A 27,336-nucleotide genomic window follows, 5' to 3' on the forward strand; every position below is an offset into this window, starting at 1 on the left:
CAAGGTTATGCCACATCACAACATGATCCCAAGAAACAGAAGCCAAGGTGTGGACTGGGACAACGCAGGCTCCAGCTGGCTCAGTGGCAGAGCACACACATTGTGCGCTAAAGGTCCCAGGCAGTGGCAGACCTACATTTTGGGGACCCTGAAGCTCCAACTGTTATGAGGGCCGCTTCGCAACTAGCAATGAAATCTGGGTAACCACTGTTATTTTCTTCAATGGGGTTGTTTACAACAACCTTTACAACACCTATGCTACTGTTGAAATATAGGTAAAGGTAAAGGGACCCCTGACCATTAGGCCCAGTCATGACCGACTCTGGGGTTGCGGAGCTCATCTCACTTTATTGGCCGAGGGAGCCGGCGTACAGCTTCCGGGTCATGTGGCCAGCATGACTAAGCCACTTCTGGCGAACCAGAGCAGCGCACGGAAACGCCGTTTACCTTCCCGTCGGATCGGTACCTATTTATCTACTTGCACTTTGACGTGCTTTCGAACTGCTAGGTTGGCAGGAGCAGGGACCGAGCAACAGGAGCTCACCCCGTCGTGGGGATTCGAACTGCCAAACTTCTGATCGGCAAGTCCTAGGCTCTGTGGTTTAACCCACAGCGCCACAAAAAATCAATTTGAGTCATGCAACTCGTGTCTACTAGACCCATTTTTTTTAAAGCAATTGGACTAAAGGTGATTTTGGGGCCCTTGCAGGATTAAGGCCCCTGAAACTTAAGCTTCATTAGTTTCACAGTAGATCCGCCCCTGGTCTCAAGTTCAACCCCTGACATCTCCAGCAGCATTGGGAAAAGTTTCCTACCTGAAGCCCTGGAGAGGTGCTGCCAGTCAGTATAGACATTACCAAGCTCAATCTTCAGGTACAACTGGGGAAATCTTCTGTCCAAAAGCCTGGTAAGCTGCTACCAATCACTTTAGTGGAAAATGCTATGCTAAACTGACCAATGGTCTGACTTGGTCTGAGGCAACTCCATATATTTTCAAAATAAGCAATATCCAAATTGGGGTATTGGCATCCTACTCTGCTCTCTGTCCTGAACCATGGGTGCAAGTCCTGCTGGTATACACAGTTCCACAGTAGATGGTAATGAGTACTCCGGCAGGCTAAAAAGTCCAAAGTCCAGTCAGGCCAGGTCTCTGCCTCTGCAGCTGTTCCAGAAGTCGGGGCACCAGGAGGTCAATCCTGCACAAACACAGTCCTAATGAGCTCCTGTGTTCGACCAACATAGAAGTTGAGCTAGACCCAGCTCCTTAGCTCTGCCTCCCTTTTGTGCCTTGCATGCTGATTGCAGCATCTGGGCTTGATGAGGCATGTGGCCCTCACCTGTTCCAAGCCTACTTCAGCTGAGGAATCACAACCCTCCTCCCAGAGCTAGCGAGTTCCACCTGGCCAGCTAGAGGGCTGGGCTCTGGGCCCTTGCCTGCCTCAGCCTCCTGGAGCACCCCACCCGCTGCTTCTTACACCTCACAGCCTGTCGTGTTTGAGGAGACAGGAGGCCCTCTGGCTCTGGTGATGGACCCTGCAGCTCTGGTTCCTTTGCACTGACCCTTCTCCATTGCTCTATGACTATTTTCTAAACCAACCTCTTCTTCTCCATCTCCAGCTTGCCCCAGTGTCCCAGTCACGGCTGCACCCCTCGCTGGGATCCTCTTCCTCCTCCCCACTGCCCAGCCAGTACATGACACTCCCAAGGAGCTCGGGGAGGCAAACATGGAATTTGTCCAATGCGACCTTCACAACCATGTTTAGCAGACTAGGCAAAGAAATAACTGGCTTCCTGGTTCAGACCAGAGGTCCCATCTAGTCTCATATTCTGTTTCTCAATCAACAGCCGGGTGGATGTTTGTGGAGGCACAAAGGCAGAGTATGAAGATGACAACCATCCCTTCACCTGTCCCAAGCATACGAGACACTGAGCTTTACTGCCTCCAAACTTGGAAGTCCCATTGAACTATCATGGCCCAATAGTAATCGGTAGAGCTATAAGTTAGTAACCAGTGGCCCTCCAGTCGTCCTACCAGGCCCATCAAGCGTGGCCAATCATCCAGGATGATAAGAGCCAAGGAACCTGAAGGGCTACAACAGTGTTTCTCAACCTGTGGGTCCCCAGATGTTGTTGGACTACAACTCCCATCATTCCTAGCCAGCATGACCAGTGGTCAGGGATGATGGGAGTTGTAGTCCAACAACATCTGGGGACCCACAGGTTGAGAACCGCTGGGCTACAGGCTTCCCACCCCTGCTTAAAGGTCTCCTGAATTCGAGACCATCACCACATCCTCTGGTAAGGACTACTGAAGAAGCTGCCCTCCAATGAGATAAACCACTGATCCATCCAGACCAGAAATGCCTACACTGACTGGCCTGCAGGTTTTCAAAGGAGGTTTTTCTCAGCCCTGCCTGGAAATGCCAGAGAGTGAACCTAGACCTTCTACAAGCAGTGCAGATGCTCTATCACTAAGCTATGTCCCTTCTCCAAATCTCTTTGGTGTCTCCACATTCAGGCTGCAAAGCTTGGATTTTGTGTTGAACATGTGGCCCAACCTCCATGTGGGATGCAGAGGTCCCTCATGCCTTCCAGGTGCCGATGCCCTTGCTCCTCTGGAAAAGCCTACAGCTCTCTAACCTTGAGCTGAGTTGGAAAACCGCTCAAGCTGAATCTTGGCTTCAACCCCTGCAGCCGGCATAACGCTGATGTTAATTATAACGACAAGCCCATTAGCATTCATTCCCCGAGTTAAGAGAAGCAACACTTAAGACGGGCCGAGTCCTGCCACAAAGCCACACCTCCAAGCCAACTGCTGCCGCCGGAAAAGCACACAGAAAAGGAAGCGCAAACGTTCTGTGGATTTTGAACGCATCCAGTTTGCACAAGGTAATGATTGTTTGCTCATACATGCTCAGCAAGTTAACGACATCTGGCCTACTTGGGTTTAAAAATGCCTATGGGAATCAAAGTAAGGCAGGCAAGGAAGCAAGCAAGGACAGGTTGGGTTTTATATATTTTGGGACCTGAAGTCCCCCAAAGTGGTGCACAACATTTAAAATAATAAAGAATACAAACACGCAGCATCAACAACAATGCAAAACGTATTAGCAGCACTGGCCTCTACATGACTCATTGCAGTTGGCATGGAAAGATGGGGTGCAAAGGCTCTTTGCCAGGCTGTAAGAGGCAGAGTAAGCTAGGGAATGCCAAAATATGGTCTGCCATCCCTTACTGTTTCTAGAAGGAGAATGGTATATGATGCAATAATATATATTTTTTAGAACAAAGGTTTGGAGAAAAGCCTCCAGAAGTGATGTTACTCCCCTCCATCTACCACTCCCCTACAATTTCCTCTTCCTTTCAGGTTTGTATAAAAGCATTTCTCTCTTTCTTTTTCCAGGAAATAGGGATTGATGTTGCTCTATCATGACCCAGTCACTAGCTGTTATTTAGAAGGGACTCCCGGAGAGTCGTACGTAGTCTTTCATCCCAAAGTCCATGGGCCAAGCACTCTTCCAGCCAGCTCTACCGTCTCCTCTAAGCAGATTGATGATGCCACAGTAGTGTTTGCAGCCCCAGAAGTGGCAGCTAAATTGCTTCAAGGGGACCTATTACCAAGTGAAGAGCAAATACATACATCAAAGCCTTGTGCCTTGAAGTCATCTTTCGTTAGGTTTGAACAATCACTCATGTACAGGTCTGCAGAACTACTTCTAGTAGTTCCTTTCAAATTCCACGCATACTTCCTAGTTGGAGTGCTGCATGCGTGCTTGAGAACCTCTATAAACCAGGTGCTTCTCCATATTGTCTTCCATGTTTGGTAGTCTGACTGTCCTCCTCCTCCTCCCAAACTGATTCATTGGCCAGCAGAGGTATTATCAGAAAGAGGAGAGGAAGCAGAAAGTAATAGGCTGAGTTTCAAGAACTTGTGACTTTTCAAGCGCCCTCCCCAAATTCTTATGCAGCGTAGGAAATGAGTTATGGAAACCATAGCAAGGTTAACCAAGGACAGAGACTTGGCACGTCAACGGCCTGAACATCAAATGCTTCCTCACAACTCTTTGCATGATTGCAGCAATGACCTGATTCAGTAGCAATATGGTGAGGAGCGGGTGGAGGCACACACAAGCCCTCCTGGTAATGTAAACTCTGCTACTCTTCAAACTGGCATGAAAGAGTGGATGTCAGAACCAAGTCCAGTTATTCTGAGCTGCAAACAAGCTAGGTCTTTCATTTCCTAAGAGACCCTGGCAATAACCTTGGAGTCCTTTGGAGTTCATAAGAATAATTTTAAAAAGCATTATTGTCTCTGTAGAGTTGAAGCCCTCCCCTGTGTCCATAGAACTGATCAGTCAGTCTTAGTCCCCACTTCTTTGTCTCAGATTATAATGAATCAAGGACAGTATTTCTTAGGGATAGGGAACGGCTAAATGGAAAAGGAGATAGTTACACAATGAAACAAAGAAATGTAAATGTTTAGACCACGCTAGACCAGTCATGCAATGAAAGGGCCCCTCCGCCATTTGGGAAGCAGAGCTTCTAGTCAGAAGCAGCTTTTGTTTTTTATTTTTGCCATCAGTGTAGTCCAGCAAGCTTTAGCTCGTCAGTATTAAATGCCAACAATCAACAGATACAGGCAAAACCTATAACTGCAATGGCACCCTGGGGAAAGCTGAATTTGTTAAATTTCTGCCTGTTGTGTTGTTATTGAAGGCATAGGTCCCTATAACAAAAAAGCAATGTTTAAAATAGAGCATACTTCAACAATGGCTACTTTAAAATAATTGGTCCATTGAAAGCTCTTCCAAGAACCAGTGGTGCTTGAGTTATGGGAGTCTCCTCTTTTCAGTCCATTTTTTGAGTCTTCTGAAAAATGAGGCCAATGGGGAGAGAGTGACAGGTCCAAGGTGGTTTCCTGGCCTGGGCAGAATCAGCCCTGGCCAATGCCCATTCCTTATTACTTACTAGAGTTTGGAGGAAGGCAGCAGAGAACGACTCATTGAGATGAGGTGGCCTTGGATGCTGCTGCAGGTATGGTGTGCTAAGTATGGTGGGACCAAGAGACAACAGAGGGAAGGGATTATAACTTCCATTAGACACCATATATGTGGCAGTATCATGGTGTTCTTAAAGTCTGAGGCCAGAGCCAGATCTACCTTCTGACAGAGAAAAGCAACCACCTTAGACAGCAGATGTTGCTGGGCAATGGCTGTTCCTGCTGCCCTCAGCTGTGGTGGAGGATGCTACACCGTTGTCAGTACTGAAGTAAGATTCAACTGACCAGTCCTATCAGCTTCTGCAGATGGAATGTGCAAGTTCTGCCTATGTGTCATCTTATCCTTCGCTTCAGGCAACAGAATATCCTATAATGAACCTGTCTGAGGCCTCTCCAACCTGGATAGGACTTTCTCCACCTTTGATGAGTAGCATGAGTATGCGACGGGGACGTAAGGAGCTTTGTGGGACTGGTTGCACTCCAATGACATCAGCAGGTAAAAAAAGGTAAAGGACCCCTGGATGCTTAAGTCCAGTCAAAGGGGGTGGCACTCATCTCACTTTAGGCCAGCGGTTCTCAACCTGTGGGTCCCTTAATATTGTTGGACTACAACTCCCATCATCCCTGAGCTCTGGCCTTGCTAGCTAGGGGTGATGGGAGTTGAAGTTCAACACCATCTGGGGACCCACAGGTTGAGAAAGACTGCTTTAGGCCGAGGGAGCCTGCATTTGTTCACAGACAGCTTTCTGGGTCATGTGGCCAGCATGACTAAACCGCTTATGGCGCAACGGAACGCCGTGATGGAAACCAGAGCGCACGAAAACGCCATTTACCTTCCCACCATAGCGGTACCTATTTATCTACTTGTACTGGCATGCTTTTGAACGGCTAGGTTGGCAGAAGCTAGGACAGAGCAATGGGAGCTCACCTCATCACAGGGATTCGAACCGCCAACCTTCCAATCAGCAAGCCCAAGAGGCTCAGTGGTTTAGACCACAGTGACACCCGCACAAAGCAGAAGCACAAAGGCCTTAAATGCTTGGCTTTGCAAGTAATCCTTTAAAAACAGATTAATTGAGAGGATGTCTTAGATTAATTATTTTATTTTATTGTTTTTTTAAAGGATTAATGCAGGACACTCAGTGGCGGTCCTCTTAATTAATCCATTTTTAAAAGGATTAATTTTGATTTGGCTGTGGAATGGGAGGGTCTCCCATTGCTAGTACTGAGCCAATTTTATTTCTTTGTCCAGCCTGAATATACCAATCACTTGCCAATCTGAAATGTATATATAGCTTTGACCCTTTGCCACATCCTGCTAGTCTTATTGACACTCTTTCGGCTCCCCTCTTGCCCAAGAGTAAATTCCTACATTCCCTTAAAATTTCTCTTAAGATACAATTTCAGCAGCAGCGGTAAAGTTTCAAGTTTAAATATCCGAAGAAGGATTTTCCTACCCTCGTTCCAACAGTAGGTTAACAATCCTTGCATCATTGAGAGTTGCTGTTTCCATATTGTAAAACTCTTTTGCTTTGCTTCCATAGGGACTGATGTGCCTTTCCCTTTACAGATTCAAAGAGCAGAGCTGTAGAACCCTAATGCAGAACATGCATAAAGCTTGCTTCCTGGCCTTCTTTTCCTCCAGCTGCATTGCTCAGGACTGCTTCAAGGGTGCCCTGACCTTTTCTCACCCTAAATGACCTGCAGAACCACTCTCCTCATATTAAGAAACCAGAACACTCCCTGGAGGCCTCAGCCTTTGCAGATTTGGTGGCGCACACCCTCCACGATAGCAATGGCTCTAGGCCACACAACTCAAGTTCAATCTGTACAGCAACCTGCCACACAGAGGACAGCTCCTCCTTTATCATCATGGCATGGATGGCTAAACAAGGCACACTTTCAATTTCTGTGATGGCAGGTATTATGCATACGAGGGGTGGGCAATTGTGGCCTCAGGGTGAGGGCCACATCTGGTCCTAATTTCAGAAGACCCCTCCAAGCAATCTGGTCAGATCTCTGGCAAGAGTGAACTGTCCCTTGCCCAGTAGTCTGCCAGGAAGAGAGAAAGAGGATGAGAGAGAGGGAAAGGGGTTGTCAGAAAGTGAGGTCAGCTGTTATGGACCTGGAGCAATTGCCAGCTATAGGCTATGCATTCTTGGTGTGTACAATGTATGTTAAGTTACTTTGGAGTGGAAGATTTGAAGGGTGAGATATGTGCTTATTAATGACTTGTTTATTAATAAAATGTTTGCCGATTTTGGAGATAACAAAACACTAAATTACACTGGAAAACTGTACTGAATACAAAGGCTTCCAAAAGAAACTTGGAAGCTCTGTCCAAGCTTTCAGATGAAAGGGTAGTTTCCCCATTCTCTCTCATATGAAAAATACAGTTTGGAAAATTCTTCTCCCTAATTTTTTTCTGATATAGAATTAGAATGCACCCTGATTTAAGAAAACACGCACACATTCCTTTTGAATTAGCCAAGCGCATGCATATTAAAACCTCGCTTCTGTCGTGAAGACACGAACAAAACTGTCTACAGAAATCTTTTGGACAATGGTGGCCTTCATTCAGCCTTTCTTGTTTTGGAATACCAATTGGGCTCTGGCGTTTTAAAGTCAACTAGGATTTCCAACTGGCCTTTTATGCTTTGCCGTTCAAATAAGTCGGTCCAAGAAATGCAGACAAAGATACAAACAACAAAGTACTCTAAATGGGTTACATAAGGCATTCAGAACAGACCCAATTCATTTCCGTTCAGGAGTGCTGCTGAGTTAAAAAGAATGCGCTCAGCAAGTTGCGACAATCTGAAAAAAAGAGAAGATATTGTATGAAGGGAGAACTAGTTATATAACTTGTGGGCTGAGCAATGAAATAAACATCTCACCCCATCCCTCTAACTGAAGCTCTCCAAAATCACTTGTTTTAAAGATGCTCTAATATGTGAATTTTTCACAAGCGCAGCCCTTCAATTCTTTTGCTGAGGACCTTTGACAAAAGTATTGACTTGTGTTCTGTTAAGCGTTGCAGGTTCCTCCTGACCAGCTCATGGCCAGCAAATGAGTTGCTGGTAGTCATATACAGTATTGATAAATGTGCCAGCGTGGCATGGGCGCCAGAACAAATGCTTGCTATGGGGAAGAAGAAGACAAAGAAGAAGTCGTCAATCGTCTGTACCAGTGGGTACTGTGGCAAAAAAATAAAATAAAAGCCCGGGCACACATCTGACTGTCCCCCAATGCTGACCCCAGATCTGCTAACTGAGAATGCTTCTGGTTAAGAAGGTTTCTAGGTCAGAACTGACCTGGGTTAAGAACTTCTGCTGAAGTCTGGCCTTCAGAAATTGTGATTGTGTAGGTCTCTAAGCACAACACACCTCTCCGTCACATATAGAGACTCAGGTCAAATCCACACTGTACATTTCAAGCACTTTTGTATCATAATCATGGCTTTCTGCAAAGAATCCTGGGAACTGTCGTTTGTTACAGTTGCTGGGAATTGTAGCTCTCTGCAGGAGCAAACAGCTCTCAGCATCCTTAACAAATTAGAGCTCCCAGGATTCTTTGGAAGAAGCCATGGCTGTTAGTGGCATAAGAATGCTTTAAAATGTATGGTGCAGATGTGATCTCACTTTTTTGTTTCCTATAAGGGGTGGATGGGATGCTAAGCACTAGCCTGGTGAGTATGGCTTTTGGCTGCGTAGGCCACTCGTAACTTATGCTGGCCTGGATTAAATACAAGAGAGTCCCACCACATGGTGTTTCCTATTTAAATGCAGGAAAGAGGAGGAACGCTTTTGTGAAATAATTACATCTCACAACTCTCTTTTCTCCCCCATTTGGTATTAATTTTCTCCCCTAAGCACTACATAAAGTGTGTGTTAAATACCAGGAAGCCATTTTCTCCTGGAAATCCAGGAGGACATTTTGAGATCCTTCTGGGGAGAAAAATACAAACAGCCTCAGGGTTTGGTTGGTTGTTTTTTTTAATGTTGTTGTTAAGCTTCAGCTGATGTCGAATTCCACTGCAGCCACAGCTGTCTAATCACCAGCTCAAGAGAGCTTTTGACTGCAGCTGGCAAACTAGATATTCTCAGATTGACAGAAGCCCTCTGTCTGTTTCACAGCCATAATTTAAAAATCATTTCTCAGGCCGTCATCTTACAAAACCCACTTTAAAATAAACAAGTAGAGATCTTCCCTCGAAAGTGTGTGTTTGAAGGGTGTAGAATTAAATTCTTTGCCATCACCATTGTTGATATAAGTCACACTGATTGTTTATATTCCAAAGCCAGCCATTTTCAATATCTGGTTCAACAAACGTGCCATTGATGGTGGGGGATATTAGAAATAGTCAATAAATTCTGATCTAGTCTACCTTGCTATTAGTAATTTTGAGATCCATAAAAAGACAAAAAATTAAAATACAATTTTAAATAAATAGAACATCACAGAATCCCAAGTGTTGTGAAGACCACAGAAAGATGGCCAGCTTTGGTATTAGAGTGGATAATGCTTTCTACTGACAATCCCATTTCTAGATATAATAGTTTATATATAATAGTTTGTTTAGCATCCAGAGTCACCCTAGAAACATGCCACAAATGAGAGACCTAGAAACCCTTTGTATAGTTGCAGTTTATTAGCATAAAGGGTTCTCAAATATAGCTACGGTGGGAAAATATACATTCAGCATAAAGCTTCCCAATGGTAAAAATTAATCAATGGCCTTTTTGCAATCTGGCATCCATTCATGGATAACGTCAAAGCATATCAACAAATATGCGAGTTTTTCTCCAGCCCAGGGAGGCAACCTTGTCTTCAACAAAAGTCAATCATAAACATATATACCTTTCTTCTGTGTAGCCCTACGCATGATATACAAGCTCTTCTTGCACAAACTATGTTCACCAAGTGGTCTAGGGAAGGGGTGACTGGGAAAGAGTAAGAATGTTCCCTGTTCAAACTCCTTATTTTATTTCATTTTGTTCCTGACATGTTATAACAACTGGATGTGCCCTTTTTTTTTTTGTATCAGCTCTGTTACTTGTACTCAACATCCCATAAATGAACATTTTCTCCTTTTTATGACACCATCGGTCTACATGCCTCTTATGAGAGCTTTCTAAGCGAAGTCTCTACCTTCATGGAGATTACAGAGAATGTGAGTGCGGTGAATAGAAACAAATTTAGTACCTCAGCTTGGTTATACAGCTGCATGAATTTCGTGGCAGATAGTATGATCAATGGCTATTAGCCACAAATAATAATAATAATAATAATAATAATAATAATAATAATAATAATTTATTTATACCCCGCCCAAGTGGCTGAGTTTCCCCAGCCTCTCTGGGCAGCTTCCAACAGAATATTAAAATACATTAGTCTATTAAACATTAAAAGCTTCACTAAAGAGGGCTACCTTCAGATGTCTTCTAAAAGTCTGGTAGTTGTTTTTCTCTTTGACATCTGATGGGAAGGTGTTCCACAGGGAGGGTGCCACTACCAAGAAGGCCCTCTGCCTGGTTCCCTGTAACTTCACTTCTTGCGGTGAGGGAACCACCAGAAGGCCCTCAGCACTGGACCTCAGTGTCTGGGTAGCACGATGGGGGTGGAGACGCACCTTCAGGTATACTGGACCAAGGCCGTTTAGGGCTTTAAAGGTCAGCACCAACACTTTGAATTGTGCTCGGAAACGTACTGGGAGCCAATGTAGGTCTTTCAAGACCAGTGTTATGTGGTCTCGGCAGCCGCTCCCAGTCACCAGTCTAGCTGCCATATTCTGGATTAGTTGTAGTTTCTGGGTCACCTTCAAAGGTAGCCCCAGATAGAGCGCATTGCACTAGTCCAAGCAGGAGATAACTAGAGCATGCACCACTCCGGCAAGACAGTCTGCGGGCAGGTAGGGTCTCAGCCTGCGAACCAGATGCAGAATTGACCTGCGCCTCCATGGACAGCTGCGACTCCAGAATGACTCCCAGGCTGCTCACCTGGTCCTTCAGGGGTACTGTTACCCTATTCAGGACCAGGGAGTCCTCCACACCCACCCGCCTCCTGTCCCCCCCAAACAGTACTTCTGTCTTGTCAGGACTCAACAATGGCTATGTCAGATGTTGTAGACCTCAAAATACCAGTTGCTGGAAAAACAGGGGAAAATTATGTTGCCGTCATGTCCTCCCATAGCTTGTAGTTTGCCACAGTGAGAATGGGATGCTAGACTAGAGAGACCTTTGGTCTGACCCAGCCGGGCTCTTCTATGTTCTTACTTTATGAAATCCCCTTTCAAAGCTGTTCAAATTGGGGACCATCGCTACTTCCTGTCGGAGCAAATTTCACTGGTTTCATATGCACTGTGCAAAGAAGGGTTTCTTCTCGCCTGTCCGGACTCCAAACCCAATATGATTCTTGAGAGGTGAACTGAAGCCAAGCTTCTTGGTTTTGTGCTGTGTAACAACCCTTGAAAATGATGGAAATGTGGCAGCTTTGCACCAATAGGATTCTATGGCACCCAGCAAAACCTGATGAAATTCTGCTATCTCCCCAGCATGAGGTGGCGGTGCTCTCATTAATCTTCTTACATACATCTTTTTGTGTGTGTGTGAACTACACCTACAAGAACTACGAGACGCAGCTGCCTCAGCAAGAGCTCTTTTGCTGGACTTAAAAAAAACATGCAGTCACACACAGGCCTACCTTATTGCTCTCTAACAACCTGTCAGTCTGAGCTCAGTGCATCTGTCACTTCCTTACATTTGAACAGCACATTTCCAAGGCTTTGGATGTTGAATTTGGGCAGATTTGCCTGCAGTCTCCGGGGGTATAAGCCATGAGTCACTGAATCGAGTGCTTAGAAAGTGGAAAGACCTGAGCAATAAGAGGAAATAAATCAAGCAGCATTGAAAATGGCACCTAGAGGACATCCTCTCAGGTGTTTCTTTGAAATTCAGTGTGAAAAATCTCTATTTAAAAACATTAAGTAGGAAGGAAAGCTAATGTTCCAATTGAAAACCCCAAATCCACACAAACTTTTTTGCAGTTCCAGCAACATGGAAGTTAGCAAGACAGACCTACATTATGAATGCAACTCAAGACATGATAGATGATAGATGATAGATGATAGATAGATAGATAGATAGATAGATAGATATAGTATATATCCCGTATGGAACTCAACAGCCTCCCATCATTTTTGCCTTCTCAGGTCCAGCCTTAGGAAAGTGGGGGTAGAGTATAACTCTTTCTCTCCACTGGAGTCAACAATAACTTTTCTTCAAATGCAAATAGCAGCTTCAGAGGGGGGATTTTTGGGTGGGACCTACTTAGTAAGTAGTAAATTCCACTGAACTTATGTAAATATGGAAAGTAAAATATTGAGTACATATGGAAAGGATGGCTCACCTAGTGGTGCAACAATAAAATTGCTAGCCCTTTTGCAAAGCTAAGCAGGATCTGGTATGGTTTCAAATTGGATGAGGGATCATGTGTTGAGATTCCTGTATTGCAGAGATTTGCACTAAATGATCCTTTGGGTCCTTTCCAACTCTACAGTACTATGATGGTGCAGCCAAACTAATAAATAAAAATGACGGATATATGCGATTTCCTTCATCTTGTTTTTTTTTTCCAAATAAGGATGTGCAGGAGTAAAATGAACATGGGGAGGAAATGGGTGGCACAGACTTGCTGATTAAGGTTCAGACATTACAAATAAATGTGAAAGGTAAAAGGTAAAGGTACCCCTGCCCGTATGGGCCAGTCGTGTCTGACTCTAGGGTTGTGCGCCCATCTCACTTAAGAGGCCGAGGGCCAGCGCTGTCTGGAGACACTTCCGGGTCATGTGGCCAGCATGACGAAGCTGCTCTGGTGAGCCAGCACCAGCGCAGCACACGGAAACGCCGTTTACCTTCCCACTATAAAGCGGTACCTATTTATCTACTTGCACTTAGGAGTGCTTTCAAACTGCTAGGTGGGCAGGAGCTGGGACCGAAAGACGGGAGCTCACCCCGCCGCGGGGATTCGAACCGCCGACCATGCGATTGGCAAGCTCTAGGTGCTGAGGTTTTACCCACAGCACCACCCGCGTCCCATGGGTGGCACAGACTTGCTGATTAAGGTTCAGACATTACAAATAAATGTGAAAGGTAGAAAGGGCAAATGATCTAAAGCCACTCTCAGTATCTATTACCCTCCCCCAAAAAACCACACACTCATAGGTTAAAAAGGAATGTGGCACACTCTTCTTTTATTATTCATTATACAGTGGTCACTCAGGTTACGTACGCTTCAGGTTACATATGCTTCAGGTTACACACTCCGCTAACCCAGAAATAGTGCTTGCTCTGGCGCCCATGCCATACTGGCACATTTATCAATACAGTGGTACCTCAGGTTACATATGCTTCAGGTTACATATGATTCAGGTTACAGACTCCGCAAACCCAGAATAGTGCTTCAGGTTAAGAACTTTGCTTCAGGATAAGAACAGAAATCGGGCTCCAGCAGCGCGGCAGCAGCCAGAGGCCCCATTAGCTAAAGTGGTGCTTCAGGTTAAGAACAGTTGCAGGTTAAGAACGGACCTCCGGAACGAATTAAGTACTTAACCCGAGGTACCACTGTACTGCCCTTCCTTCAAAATGGCTTCCATATGGTTTCCAGAAAGTAGGGGAAATGGCAGAATGTGTGACTTCAGATCATTCTCTAGCCTGCAGGTCAGCAAAAAAACACAGACACACCACTTGGCAATACAGCCTCTCAAAATGACATCTCAAAATCCCCCCATCTATTTGAGGGCAGAGAAATTGAGGGGGGGCATTTCAGCAAATTTCTCCAGGGGAGCTGAGCAATTTTTCAACAGATTCTTGGACACGGGTCTCGCTATTGAAAGTGACAGTAGCACAGCTCCTTGCCTCCCACAGTGCTGCCAGGGCACTGTGTGGGTATAGTCAGCAAATGGAAGCTGACACATTTTTAAAAAAATTAAAAATGGTGAGAAATATTTGGAGAAAATTCTGCACAGTGGATTTCTAATATTTTCGTTAGAACAAAGCTTTGACATTTTACATTGGGATGAGGAACTGGATTTGGCTGACAGCCAGATCCTGGATGCCCCCATCCCCGATGGCTCACTCTGACAGGTGGGCAGGATTTGCCCTGGGAAACTGGTAGTGTAGCCAAATCTGGAAGATTGATGTCATTGCCATAAGGTACTGACTTCAAGTTCTACTTTCCACAGAGGTCAGCTGGGCTTCATAGCACAGCCAATCTCAGGGAGGTTGCTCTCACCACCAGTTGGTGGTGGCAGCAGACCTCCCATTGCCAGTGAACAACCAGAAGCACACTTCAAGGCCAAGTTGGGACCCATATTGCACCTAATTAGGCCTAATTAAGCTCATGAGCTGGAGGTTCACCATTCTAGCATCGCATGGTGCCAGACAACAACAACCAACTTGAAAAAAATTGCAAACATTATACACATATGGCAAGAGGAAAAAAAAGAGAAAGTAGGAGTTAATAATACAAAAAAGAAAAGAGGATAAGGATTAAAAGATTATGGCAGACATGGAGGTATTTGATTGATCTGAATCCTAGACGTATTACATTTCCAAAGCTATAGTTATTGTGTTCTCGTTGCTAGTTATACCCCTTACATAATATTAGTTGCCAAATAAACCCGAGAGGTTAAAAATATAGCTGTATATTTTACTCCATTTCATTCATTTTTAAAATTTGCATACCACAGTTCACAGTTTGCATACCACAGTACCGGTTCACAGCATAAAAACACAAAATGCATAATAAAAACAATAACAAATTAAGCCAGGGATGATGTGATTTGTGGTCTAGCAACACTGAGAGTGCAACATGTTCCCAATCTCTACGCCTTTCTCTAGTACACTGCCTTCCCTCCTACTCCCCAGACCCAAAGCTCAAGCACTTTGGACAATTTAACCCATTAAACAAAGATTCCGGCCTAGCTCAGACTTCTTCTCTTCTACCTGAGCCATGTTAGTTTGTGCTTGGTGCTCCAGAGACTTGGGTTTACTCGCCCCTTCTCAAAACCTATGGCATCGCCAAACATTTAGTCATACACCCATACATGTCGGGATGCGGGTGGCGCTGTGGGTTAAACCACAGAGCCTAGGACTTGCCGATCAGAAGGTCGGCGTTTCGAATCCCCACGACGGGGTGAGCTCCTGTTGCTCGGTCCCTGCTCCTGCCAACCTAGCAGTTTGAAAGCACGTCAAAGTGCAAGTAGATAAATAGGTAACGCTCCGGCGGGAAGGTAAACGGCATTTCTGTGCGCTGCTCTGATTCGCCAGAAGCGGCTTAGTCATGCTGGCCACATGACCCGGAAGCCGTACGCCGGCTCCCTCGGCCAATAAAGCGAGATGAGCGCCGCAACCCGAGAGTCGGCCACGACTGGACCTAATGGTCAGGGGTCCCTTTACCTTTACCTTTACACCCATACATAGCTGTCAACGTTTCCTTTTTTAAAAAGGAACTTCCCTTATTCCGAATAGGATTCCTCACAAGAAAAGGGAAAAGTTGACAGCTATGCACCCATAAAAAGAAGTTCCATTGGCTCCAATGGAACCAAGTTGGAGTACGTTATTTCTATGGCTTGCTGTCCCCGGACTCAGGAGGAGAACTGTTCTAATGAACAAACTTGGACAGACTCCCACTATACTCACAGTGGGACACAGGAGGGGCCCAGAAGCTGCAGCCAAAGTCTCCTTTATTGGCTGTTGTCTCCTTAATCCACAAAGGCAATGTTGCTGTGTTGGTTTTGCTTCCCTAGCCAACCGCAGTGAACTTGCGCTGCTCCTTTTTGGTGGCACAAATGCAGATTTTGTTTCTGCAAAACTCCCAGGCTTCAATTTGTGACGGGAGTTCAAAAGTTCAACAATTAAAAGAGTTTCAGCAGGCAAGAGAAGAAGGAGCAATTGAGTGAATCAGACACTCAGAATGGGAAACAGTACATTCACAATTCGCAAACATGGAAAATGCAGGGTTTTGTTTTTAGAAAACCAAAGGCAAGGACAAAGAATAACACTAAGCATTTACATAGTGCTTCATTCCAGGAGTATTCAGAGTGTTTCACATATATTAGCTCACTAATTCCTACCATGGTTGCCTCAACCTTTAAAGGATTCTCACACATGCCTTCTAACTGAAGTGCATTGGGATTAAACCCGAACTTTGCTGGATCACATGTGCTGTGAGGTCAAACAAAACCCTACCTCCTCATTACTTTCTGAAACTACCTCGCAGGTAGGAACAGTAATAAGAGCACAAGAAGAGCCTGCAGGATCAGGCCAATGGGCAATCTAGTCCATCATCCTGTTATTACAGTGGGCAACCAGCAAATGAATATATGGAGATGTCAGATATGGAGCAAGTCAATGTAGTCTGTCATTGTGTACTCAGATAGACGCTGCCCACAGCAGAGGATTTTGCTAGCCCTGATTCATACTTGCAGTGCTGGCCCAAGACATTTTGGCACCTGAGGCAGACTCCAAAATGGCACCCCTCCCTGCCAGGCATAGGAGCCAACTCCTATGGGCCAAGGTCCCTTTGGCCACCCCCCAATAAAATATTTGAAGGGGCTGCCACTCCCAAAGTTGATAGGTATTGCCATTCAAATGGTGTAGGTGAGCCCCATCATGTGATCAGTTATGTGGGGCGGGGCTTACCTAGCCTCTCCTCCCCCAATATTTTATTCAAGCTGGCATCCCTGCTGTCAGGGAAGGGGTGAGGGACGACCTACATGAGGAACAAGGGAGAAAAGAAAGAGTCACACCAGGATCTGCTGCCTCTGTGGAACCTGCCACCTGAGGTGGTCGCCTCACCTTGCCTCATGTGTGGGCTGGCCCAGGAAACCTGAGGCCCTTCAACTGGAGAAAGATCCTGGGATATTCTGCCTTCAAAGCCTGTATTCTACCACTGGACTACAGGGCCTCCCCTTCATTGTCATAATGGCAACATTGTGATAGGTAGGTGCAGAAGGATGTGTCAGTTTTGGTTCTCTCAATTTCAAAACCATAAATTCAGTTCTCTGCATTTCCGCAGCAATTTGTGAACTTTTTTTTTAAAAAAAAATCTTCATGAAAATTCATCAGCATTTTTGTGCAAATTTCACTTGTTAAAACACATTTTCTGACTAATGTACACCTTTCTACAAACAATTTCCCACAAAATTATGTATTGTTGCATGTCATTTTCACTAATATATTGACTTCTATGCATATTTCCCCCATATATATCCATTTTTGTAAACACTGTTTGATTGGAGAATTGAATCACAAAATTCAGTTAAGTGTGACTTTTGGCTGTGTTTCAGTTTGAATACAGTTTCAGAAAGCGCAACTCTGATGGATTTGGCTTTAAATGCAAACTGAGTAGAATTTCTTCCACATCCCTAATGACAGATAATCTCCCTCTGCATCTTTTTTTTTTTTTTTAAAGACCACAAGCAGCAAGGGAGGGAGGCATTTGCTGTGGACAATTCAGAAAGTCATCCTTTAGCTGTGAAAAATAATTACAACCATGACTCAATGTTGTTGCAAGAGAATGCAAAGGAAGCCACATAAAAGCAAAGCTAAAATAATGGGGAAACCTGAAATATTTTAGAAGAATCCCAACTACTCAAGGAAAGTCATGGAAGGTGAATCCAAAAGGAATCACGCCCAACCAACCACAACATTTTGCTATCAAATTTAGGAAAGACAAGCCTCCCTGAAGGAATATTATCAACTCACTGCAGTTTCAATGCGTAAATGTCAAGGAAAGCTTATTTTAGATAAAATAAAATGATCCTTTGCACTAAAGAAAGGTCATGGCAATATTTTTGAAAAAGGTTACATGGATCTACTTCATAGGTAAAATAGACATCAGTGTCAGCCTTTCCACTGACCTTAAAGGGAATCAAACTCAGGCTGCAATTTAGGAGGAGTTGAATCTTCCTACCACCCCCACTTTATTACTTTTGTACCACAAGATATTCTATGCCGAGTAGGGCGGTACACACAAACAACTAGTTCATCTAAAGTGAAGGAATGTGCCCTACAATTAGACATGGGATGGTGACCCACATCAGACAGGTGATTTTGGACTACCATTAGAGAGAGAAGTAAGCTGCCAATTATTTACAGTATTATTAGATTTTTATTTCAACTGCAGCAATGTCGGGGACTGGGCAGAGGAGGAATGGTGGAGACCACCTCCCCATCCTGACCCTTCCAGGGAGGAGGAAAAAGAAGGCAGTATAGATTTACAACAGGGGTTTGAGGGAGGTCACAGTTCAGAGGCAGATGAGGGAAAATTAATGGGAGAGCCGGAACAATCCCGGCTGACACGTTGACATTAGAAAGCATTCCAGACTTTCCATCTCTCAGAACTTGGCAAGACTTAAAAGTTGGAGAGCAAAAAGCTCAAAGACAGAGGGCACCTAGAAGCACCCATAGAGGAGGTGATGAGAAAGACAAATGAGGAAGAGGGAAGATGGGGGGGGGTGTGGAGATTCACTTGGGACAACGCCATTATCCAAGAGGCTGGGTTCTATAGCCTCTCTCTGTAAAAATTGAAATAATAAAGGACAGTAGGAAACTTTTCCTTGTCTTTATACTTTCCTGGGCAACCAGCTGGGAGCCATTGACAGCATCCTGACAGGCACCATTTTTTTTCCTGCCCCTGACACATAAACACCCTGGGTTGCCTCACACAGGGAAGCATTTTTAATCAGCAAAGGGATTTTTAAATCAGTGTGGGTATGAATTAAGGACACACTTAAGTTCATGAACACATGTGTGCGTGTGCAGGTTCTACATGGAAAGCTGCTCCTGTTCCTTGGCCCCAAGCCATCTCCCTAGGTTGGCAGAAAGGCCGTCAACCTACCTCATTTGATGTGGCAGAGAGTGACAGCATCAATAAAAGGTCTTCCTAGAACGCCACAGTGTGCGTGGCACAGCTACTGCATTGTCACCTGTGTGTCACATCCTGCATTTCCCCCTGACGTAACAATGCTTCCAGGATGTGGCTGTGGTTGAACATGGAAATCAAATGTAAGGAAAACAATTTTCAGTGGCCCCATCAGATATGCTGCGCTTGGATTAGACCACACAGATTTGCTTTGAAACATTCACAATGTCTCGTGGAAGCCAACCATAATAATTCAGTAATAACTGAACCCACCCTATTCCAAGGATAACATTATGTCATGACTAACCTAAAGGGACTGGTCACTAATGTCTCAATAGATTTTCCAGAGTAAGACATAGTGAGCTAAAAATGGTCTGAAATCTAGCTGCCTAGAGGGGTTTCTTCAGTTCCCATGACTACACAAAGATTACAGAAAGCACTGAGACCTGGCGTATCCAATTCATTCTACATGAGCCAGTGAACAGCAATTAGATGGTAAACGTTGCTGACTCGACCCACACAGGAGGATGGACTTGCACCGAAGTCTTCTAGGCACCAGACTTCATTTATTTCAGGCACTGATATCCCGCCTCTGCCCAGCTCAAGAAAGCTTACAACAAAGATTAAAACCTCCAGACAACAACAACAACAAAAACCAGGACAAAATACAAACACCAAGAACCCCCATGAAATTATAAGGAATGTAATATTCATAGCAGCAGAAGCAAAACCTCATTATAGGGGCAGAAGATTCCATTTTGCTGCTTGAGATGTCAAGTTTTGAACCTGGGGTTTTTTTTTACATGCAAAGCATGTATTCTACCACTGAATTACAGCACCACACCCTATTGGAGGAAGGGCCACAGTTCAGTGTTAGAGTTTCAGCTTCCCAGCAGAGGGTCCCTGGTTCAATCTTCATCATCTCATGGTAGGGCTGAGAATGTCCCTGGTCTGGATCCCTAGAAAGCTGCTGTTAATCAGTGTACCGTAGGTGATACTGAGCTGGATAGACTGCAATTGGCCTGACTCAGTATAAGGCAGATTCCTATGTTCCAATGTACTTCCCTTGCATACAAGGACAGGCTCCGGTGGATTGAGCAGACAAGAACAATAGTGGGACCAATGGTCAAGGAGGTGGTTTTCTCCCGTTGTAAAGGGAACTGAAGGGAAGACGGGGCTCATCAACCTGGGAAGGCAGCCCATCTAGGAGAAGGAAAACTCTGGTCCTAAACTTCCTCTGCTTTGCAAGAGAATGCTCTCCCGGGGAGGCTCACCTGGTGCCTTCATTATACATCCAATGTCCTTTAAAAGTGCGTTGGGGGGAGCTATTGGGTTTTTGTTTTGATTATGTATTTTGTGGTTTTATATTCTGATTTTATTCTGTGAACCACCCTGAGACCTGCAGATATAGGGCAGTACAGTCATACCTCGGGTTACATATGCTTCAGGTTACAGACACTTCAGGTTACAGACACTTCAGGCTACAGACTCCGCTAACCCAGAAATAGTACCTCGGGTTAAGAACCTTGCTTCAGGATGAGAAATCGTGCGGTGGCAGCAGGAGGCCCCATTAGCTAAAGTGGTACCTCAGGTTAAGAACAGTTTCAGGTTAAGAACGGACCTCCGGAACGAATTAAGTTATTAACCCGAGGTCCCACTGTATACAAAGAATACGAATAAGGATAAGGATAAGAATAAGAATAAGAATAAGAATAAAGGTATCTTCAGGAGAAGAAAAGGCTAGGGAGAAAGCCCTACACAAATCCAGAGTGGCGTCACTCAGACGGTTGGATGGCACCTTCTTCCAGCAACTCCTGCAACTAAGCTTGTGCCCAATGTATTGCTCTGCTTTCCTTTGGACCACACCAGCGAGGCTGAGAGGGGGGGTCATCTAGCTCCAAACACACTGCCCGGGGAAGGTCACTTCACTCCTACTGATGCAGCGGTTTGACTTCACCCCTGAAGGTACACTCCATTGTCTTTCGACAATGGATGGAATGTTCCAATGTACAAATCTTATGGGGTTTAGTTGCACAACTATAGGAGTTACATTTTTGTGGGACTGCTTTATTACAAAAGAGTTGTGCTGAGAACAAAAAGGAGGAGTATATAATTTGTTACATTAAGATTGCTGAAACTTCGAGCAGCTAAGAAGGAATGTGTAATGACCAAGGATGCTGCCCCTGAGCTTGGCTAGCCCGTTTGCACCTTTCACAGCTCTTCTTTGTTCTCCCTCATTAATCCCAAATGACTCTCCATTTTAGACACGGCCCTTTATGTCGATCAGTAACCATGGAGAACATTTGACTTTCAGTTCTCATCTTTGTACCTCAGCAGAAAGAAATTTCAAAGGGTTTTTTTTAAAATTTTTAAAACGATAATATTTAAGTCTCCTGGTCTTTAGGAGGGGTTCCAAGTGGCTACGTACCATTTATCATTGGATAAAGCAAATGTCACCTCACCAAGCAGTCAGTGGTACAGAAAATCAGCTTCACAATAGGACAAAAAGATAAATGCAACCCTGGTATCACTATAAAGCAATCAAATGCATGACCCATATGACGTGCTGGCCAACAACACATTTTCTCAGGTACAGAAAAGATGAATTTTACAATAACATTATGATTCTGCCTCCTGCACCCACTGTAAGTTATCTGAATATTGCATCACTCATTTAGCAATATTAGTGTCTTAATTTTGACGAGAAGCTCAGAGCCTATGCAGAGCATAAAATCCAGTTAAGCTCCATTAAGACCTTTTGATAATGTGAGAAGATTTCTAGTGTGCACTTAACTCACTTGCAGGAAATGGATAGGAGCAAAATACGCTTAATCTTGGATGGATTGTGCCTATCATCTCTCTTGTTCTGATTTCACTAAAAGATCTTTTCGAAAACTCTGCAGCTCAAAAAGGACTGTGCAGGTTCTGTCCTTCATGAAGAACTTCTGCTCAAAACAAGTCATGTTTCAATCTAAGTCCACATTTGATTATAGTTCCTTAGAAAATATTTGAGTGCAAGTGAGACCTTTTTTTTTAATGGCGTAGGCCAGGCTGGGGAACCAGACGTAGCCAGACTCCAACTCCCACCAGCCCTTGGCAGCATGGGCAAGAGTAAGGGATGATGGGAGTTGTAGTTCAGCAAAAATATCTGGCGGGCCTCAGGTTTCCCATCCAAGTCATGAGCTTTCATAGACCTGAATCAGTTTCATGCATCTGAGGAAGTAGATTTAGTACATCTACAAAAGTTCATGCCATTGTAAGTTTTGTTATTCTTTAAAGGTGCTGCAAGACTCTCTGTTGTTCTTTTAAAAATAGTACTGTAGGGAGAGTCATACTGGTTTATTAATTTCTTATATCCGCTTAGTGTATCCCAAATCCCAGGAACTAAATTGTCTGCTCCATTTCCAGATTGTGTATGTGTGGGTTTTTTGTTTTGTTTTTGTTTTTAAAAAAACCCTGAATAAAACTCACAACTTCTACATAAGTTCCTGGGCAGTTCAAGGACATTAACAAAGTTTACAGAAAGAGTCTCTCCCCTCATGTTGCCTGCCCTTATAGCTGAGAAGATTGAGAAAGAATTCCAATGAAAGCAGTCCAAAAGAGGGTGCTAAAATGTTTGTCATGTAAATCCAGCATGTCAGGATTTTCTTCAAAAGCCAGTCCTCTCATAAATAGTTTTTTATGGGGGTGGGGGATAGATAGTTGCCTCACTGTCTACTCAGCCAGTATCTTCATTCCTTCAATTTTATTTCCTATTGCAGCAATCAGGAGTTTAGCTTTCCCCTGCAAAAAAGCAGAAAACGAGGAGGAGTAAAAGAACGAAAAGGACACCAGGCACAATGCCTTCTCAATCAGAGTTGCCACTAGAAGCAAATAAGGAGTGTCCTGCTAGGCTGATGAACAGCTCTGATGAAGAGGTGTTTGCCAAAGCTCATAGTTACTTGAGAGGTGTCCTTAGTAGACTGTTGGACGAGGACCTGGGATGTCAGTGATCAACTAGTTCCTGAGCTCCCAAGCGGGTGGTAAATTCCATCTAAGGCTCAATATTGGCACAAGACCGATCGCCAAAAAGTACCACAAAGGAAAGAACTTTAAAGCGAGAGCTGAAGAGGTTGCAAAACCGTTAAGAGGTCAACAGGGAGGGTCTGTGCAGTCTGCTTGGAGGATTCGACCTGTCCAGCATGCTTGGTCAGCCTGGGACAGCAGATTCCCCTTCCTCCCCACAACCCTTCATGTGGAGGGGGGCTGTGGGGAGGGGACCACCACCTGATGACCCCAGTCCCCATTGGATGCATTTCTACCATGATGGTTCATCACAACCAGCTCTGTGTCAGCTGGAAAGTACTCGATTTGGGCAGGTGGCCTGCCACCCTTGTGTGGAGGCCAGTAGTGGGGCTTAATGCTCCGGCACTGGGGGGCGGAGAGCAGGTGGGGGCAGGGCTGGCGTGCATCCCAGGGGCATGGCATGCGTCCTGGGGGCATGGCACGCCTCTCGCAGGGACATGGCACACCGCCTGCAGTGGCATGGTGCCCAGCATGGGCGGGGGGCAGCCGTGATGGCACCCCACTGGGATCGCGCTGCTGGGGGTGCTGCGTCCCCCCCACTCCTCTTCCTCCGCCACTGGTGGTGGCAGGTGTTACAGCCCCTGGGCAGCAGTTCTTGCTGTATCCTGGTGTCGAGGGAGACAACTGCTGCCATACCTTCCCTGTGCTGGGTCCCTCTCTGATTTGTAGTCCAAGTGGCTCTCAGCTATGACTTGTGTTTGGGAACTACAGAATCAGGGCAACAAGCAAACAAACAGCCCCACTATCCCAAACCCTTGTCATACATAACACACACCTAATACAAATTTATGCCTTTTTATTTTCTGCACAGCATTGTAGAACACACACATTGCCCTAGCCATTTCTTAGTGACTGGCTTTGCACACCATACAGTTTCTGAAAAGTCGTTAATGACATTTTACCTCTCTGGCTAAGCTGCCATCTGAGAATTTTTTATCAGGTGAATTTCAGGCTGAAAAGCCACTGGAATATGTGGGAAATGCCTTGGGGATTAGAGGACAATTGAATGAAAAAAAGAGAAACATTCGACAGAGACTTTGCCATTAATTGCTTCCGCTCTAATCAAACGACTCTTACAGTTCTCTTCATTTCTAAGGGGAGGAGGAAGGAGAAGGAGCCACTCAATAGGAGGAGTTGTGTGAACGCCAGAAATGTTCCTAATAAGGCTGGTCTTGAGTCATTGTCAACATGAAGCCAGGGGTGAGAATGTTTTATAACCCAAGCTTTTTGCTGGCAGAGAACTTCAATGATTGCTACTCATTTCACCAGGACACTGAACGATGCCTCGTTCCTTTGCAATTACAAGAGGGCAAGAATAAAACAGGCAATTCCTTTATGCATTTTCCCTCCAAACACTCAGCATTTGTGAAACACGCACACACACACGAGAAAATGGGAGAGCTCACCCTATTTCCCTGAACAACCTTGTAGCATGGGATATGTGATGTTTATTTACAAAGATCCAACAGTGCATTTGGAGAGCAAACAGACTCCTAAAGCAGGCAGCAACAGCTGCTAATACCGCGTCAGATTCCAGCAAAACAACAGTTGCAGTCCCCTGGGCAATTTTTTTTTTGGGGGGGGGTGGTATGAGGGCAATTACTTTGGGCCTCACAGATGGAAGAGAGCACATCAACACTTAACAGAGCAGTACACTCCAACTTGGAAAAAGAAGGAAAGGGAGTTCAAATTACCATTCAGTCAGTGTACCTCTCAGAGTCTTAAAAAGGTCATGTGAGCCACCTGAAGGCACATCTCAATAGCAGCTGACTCCATATGAATCTCCAGCTCCTGGACAAAATCTCTCTCTGCCCTAATTCAAACTGCTACAGCATGGGTAGGCAAACTAAAATCTAAATCCAGCCTGCGGATGGTCCAGGAATCAGCGTGTTTTTACATGAGTAGAATGTGTGCTTTTATTTAAAATGCATCTCTGGGTTATTTGTGGGGCATAGGAATTCATTTATCTTCCCCCCAAAAAATATAGTCTGGCCCCCCACAAGGTCTGAGGGACAATGGACTGGCCCCCCGCTGAAAAAGTTTGCTGACCCCTGTGCTACAGTCTGTTTCCCTGTCCTTTGCCCTCATCTTCTGATGGGCACAATAATTCCAGAGTTTTCTAGCCATTAAGTTCTCATAGTGTGGCCTCAGGTACCAAGTTATGCAAAATAATAGGGACAGGCCCATTTACCATAAGCCAAATCTGTTACGATAATCTTGGGTGGTTTGTGGATAGCTTTGCACTGATTTTGTCACAGCACTCCCAAATGAATTCAATTGCTTTCCTATTAAATTATCCAAGCTTTTATGAAGGACTCCAGATCAAAAGAATGCGCAATATCACCACTGAAGCAGGGATGTCTCCTTTGCTGGCCCAGTTTAAATGAATCAGGCTGCAATCCTGTGAACATGGGAATAAGCCCCACTGTTTCTGATTAAACATGCATGTGATTTAACTGCTGGCCTTTCACAGGGGCACAAAACTCTTTCATGCCCTGAACTTTTGCTTGAATAAAAGCAAAACCGAATAATATGTATTTATTCTACCTCTCATGTTACCTTATTTTTAAAAGTGAAATGTAGATTGGCTCTCCCTTTATCTGCTACAGCTGCCACAGGAAAATTATAGGACCAGGCTGCCCAATATCATTTTGCTTGAGATTTGGGTTCTTCTTACTTCAATACTGCAAAACATTTGCCTTAATGCCCCTAGAAATATTTGCCCTTATTACAAATTGTTGGAAATTTAGCTGGAATCACACGCATGGTGTTTGCTTGCCTTTCATAAACCAGCCTGCAGTTTCTATATAAAAATGAATTCTCTCTCTCTCTCTTATGTTGTTACAGTGCTGTATTGAAGAGAATTATTTATTATTATTATTAATTCATTTTATTTGTTAGTCTATTCCCCCAAGCTTTGCATTTATTTACTTTACAGTTATATAATTACCTCTAACATACACCTCAATGCACTAATGATGATCTATATTTTCTATTACTGTATCCTCTATTAGCTCTTTGAGAAGGGAATGTGTGGTAGCCCCCTGAAAGTCATAATCCATTTTGCTAATTTTTATGCCAAATGCACCTAAAAAGGGGGAAAGCTATATAATTCAAGGATGAAGGCTTCCCCCTCTTTTTTGTTGTTGAAAAAAGCATCTTAAAATCCTATTAATCCCTGCTTTCATTAGTAAGAGTAGCATATGGTTCTTTCAAGCCCTTATGGCTGAAAAGTGGAGCTTGATAGGCAAGGTTGAAGCATGCCCAAAATATCCACTGCAGACAGAAATGTATGGTTGTTTCTCAAGTTTTGCTTTCCACAACTGTTGCCCCATCTGCCCTATGCATTTAAAGGAGTATATTTCCAATTTAGACAGCCATGGCTTCCTCCAAAGAATTATGGGAGATGTAGCTGGTTAAGGATGCTGAGAGATGTTAGGAGACTCCCATTTCTCCACACAGAACTACAATTCTCAGAGTGGCTTAACAGTCAATCCCTCTTCCCAGGGAACTCTGATTTCAAAAGGACTCAGCATTTGATGGCAGAATTTGGCTCCCGGTTTCAGACTTGGATGAATGGTTGGCAAATCAGTCCCAATCTGTCTTTGTATGAAAAGGAGCTCATATTCTCCTCCACCCAGCCAGCAATAAAGCAAACCTCTTTGTGTGAAACGCCACGCAAGGAGACTGCTGGGGCTATCCAAGACCAAACTATAGTTTTGCAGAGCGAGTGGGTGCGCCAGACGGAAGCAGGCGGTGGAGAGTGGATAACAACAAGTTTGTGGACTGTATGTTGTAGATCCACCAGCCAATGTTGGATCCACTGGAAATCATAACCATCTGCTGCTTGTTTCAATGGCTTCCTTGAAATCAGATACTGGAATCCAGCTTCTTAAATATGGGGCTATACATCACAATGTTAGAACTTGTTATTTACCCTTGGTGACCTTACGAGGGGAAGCGTGTTGCGTTAAGGGCTCTAGTGAGCTCAGCAGGAACAGTGTAAAAAGTGCGGGAGAGCCTTAAAAGAAATTTGCACAAAAAAAGTCTATGAAGAATTTGTTGTTGTTGTTTAGTCGTTTAGTCGTGTCCGACTCTTCGTGACCCCATAGACCAGAGCACGCCAGGCACTTCTGTCTTCCACTGCCTCCCACAGTTTGGTCAAACTCATGCTGGTAGCTTCGAGAACACTATCCAACCATCTCCTCCTCTGTCGTCCCCTTCTCTTTGTGCCCTCCATCTTTCCCAACATCAGGGTCTTTTCCAGGGTGTCTTCTCTTCTCATGAGGTGGCCAAAGTATTGGAGCCTCAGCTTCACGATCTGTCCTTCCAGTGAGCACTCAGGGCTG

The 27,336-nt window shown here is 44.6% G+C and overlaps 1 long non-coding RNA gene across 2 annotated transcripts in view; it reads right to left on the reverse strand.

Moving 5' to 3' along the window:
• The window catches only part of LOC308476958, a 60,562-nt gene that overhangs the window by 18,925 nt on the left and 14,301 nt on the right, over positions 1-27,336 (reverse strand). Inside the window, exon 4 of one of the 2 annotated variants that reach the window (XR_013986274.1) lies at positions 22,458-22,705. The exons of the other annotated variant lie outside the window; for it this stretch is intronic. This is a non-coding gene — a long non-coding RNA (uncharacterized lncRNA). Of the gene's footprint in view, positions 1-22,457; positions 22,706-27,336 lie in introns of those variants that run through there. 2 annotated transcript variants of the gene reach the window in all.

The sequence above is a fragment of the Podarcis pityusensis genome (genome assembly GCF_964106645.2).
Source record: "Podarcis pityusensis genome assembly, chromosome: 5".
Taxonomy (NCBI): Eukaryota; Metazoa; Chordata; class Lepidosauria; order Squamata; family Lacertidae; genus Podarcis; species Podarcis pityusensis.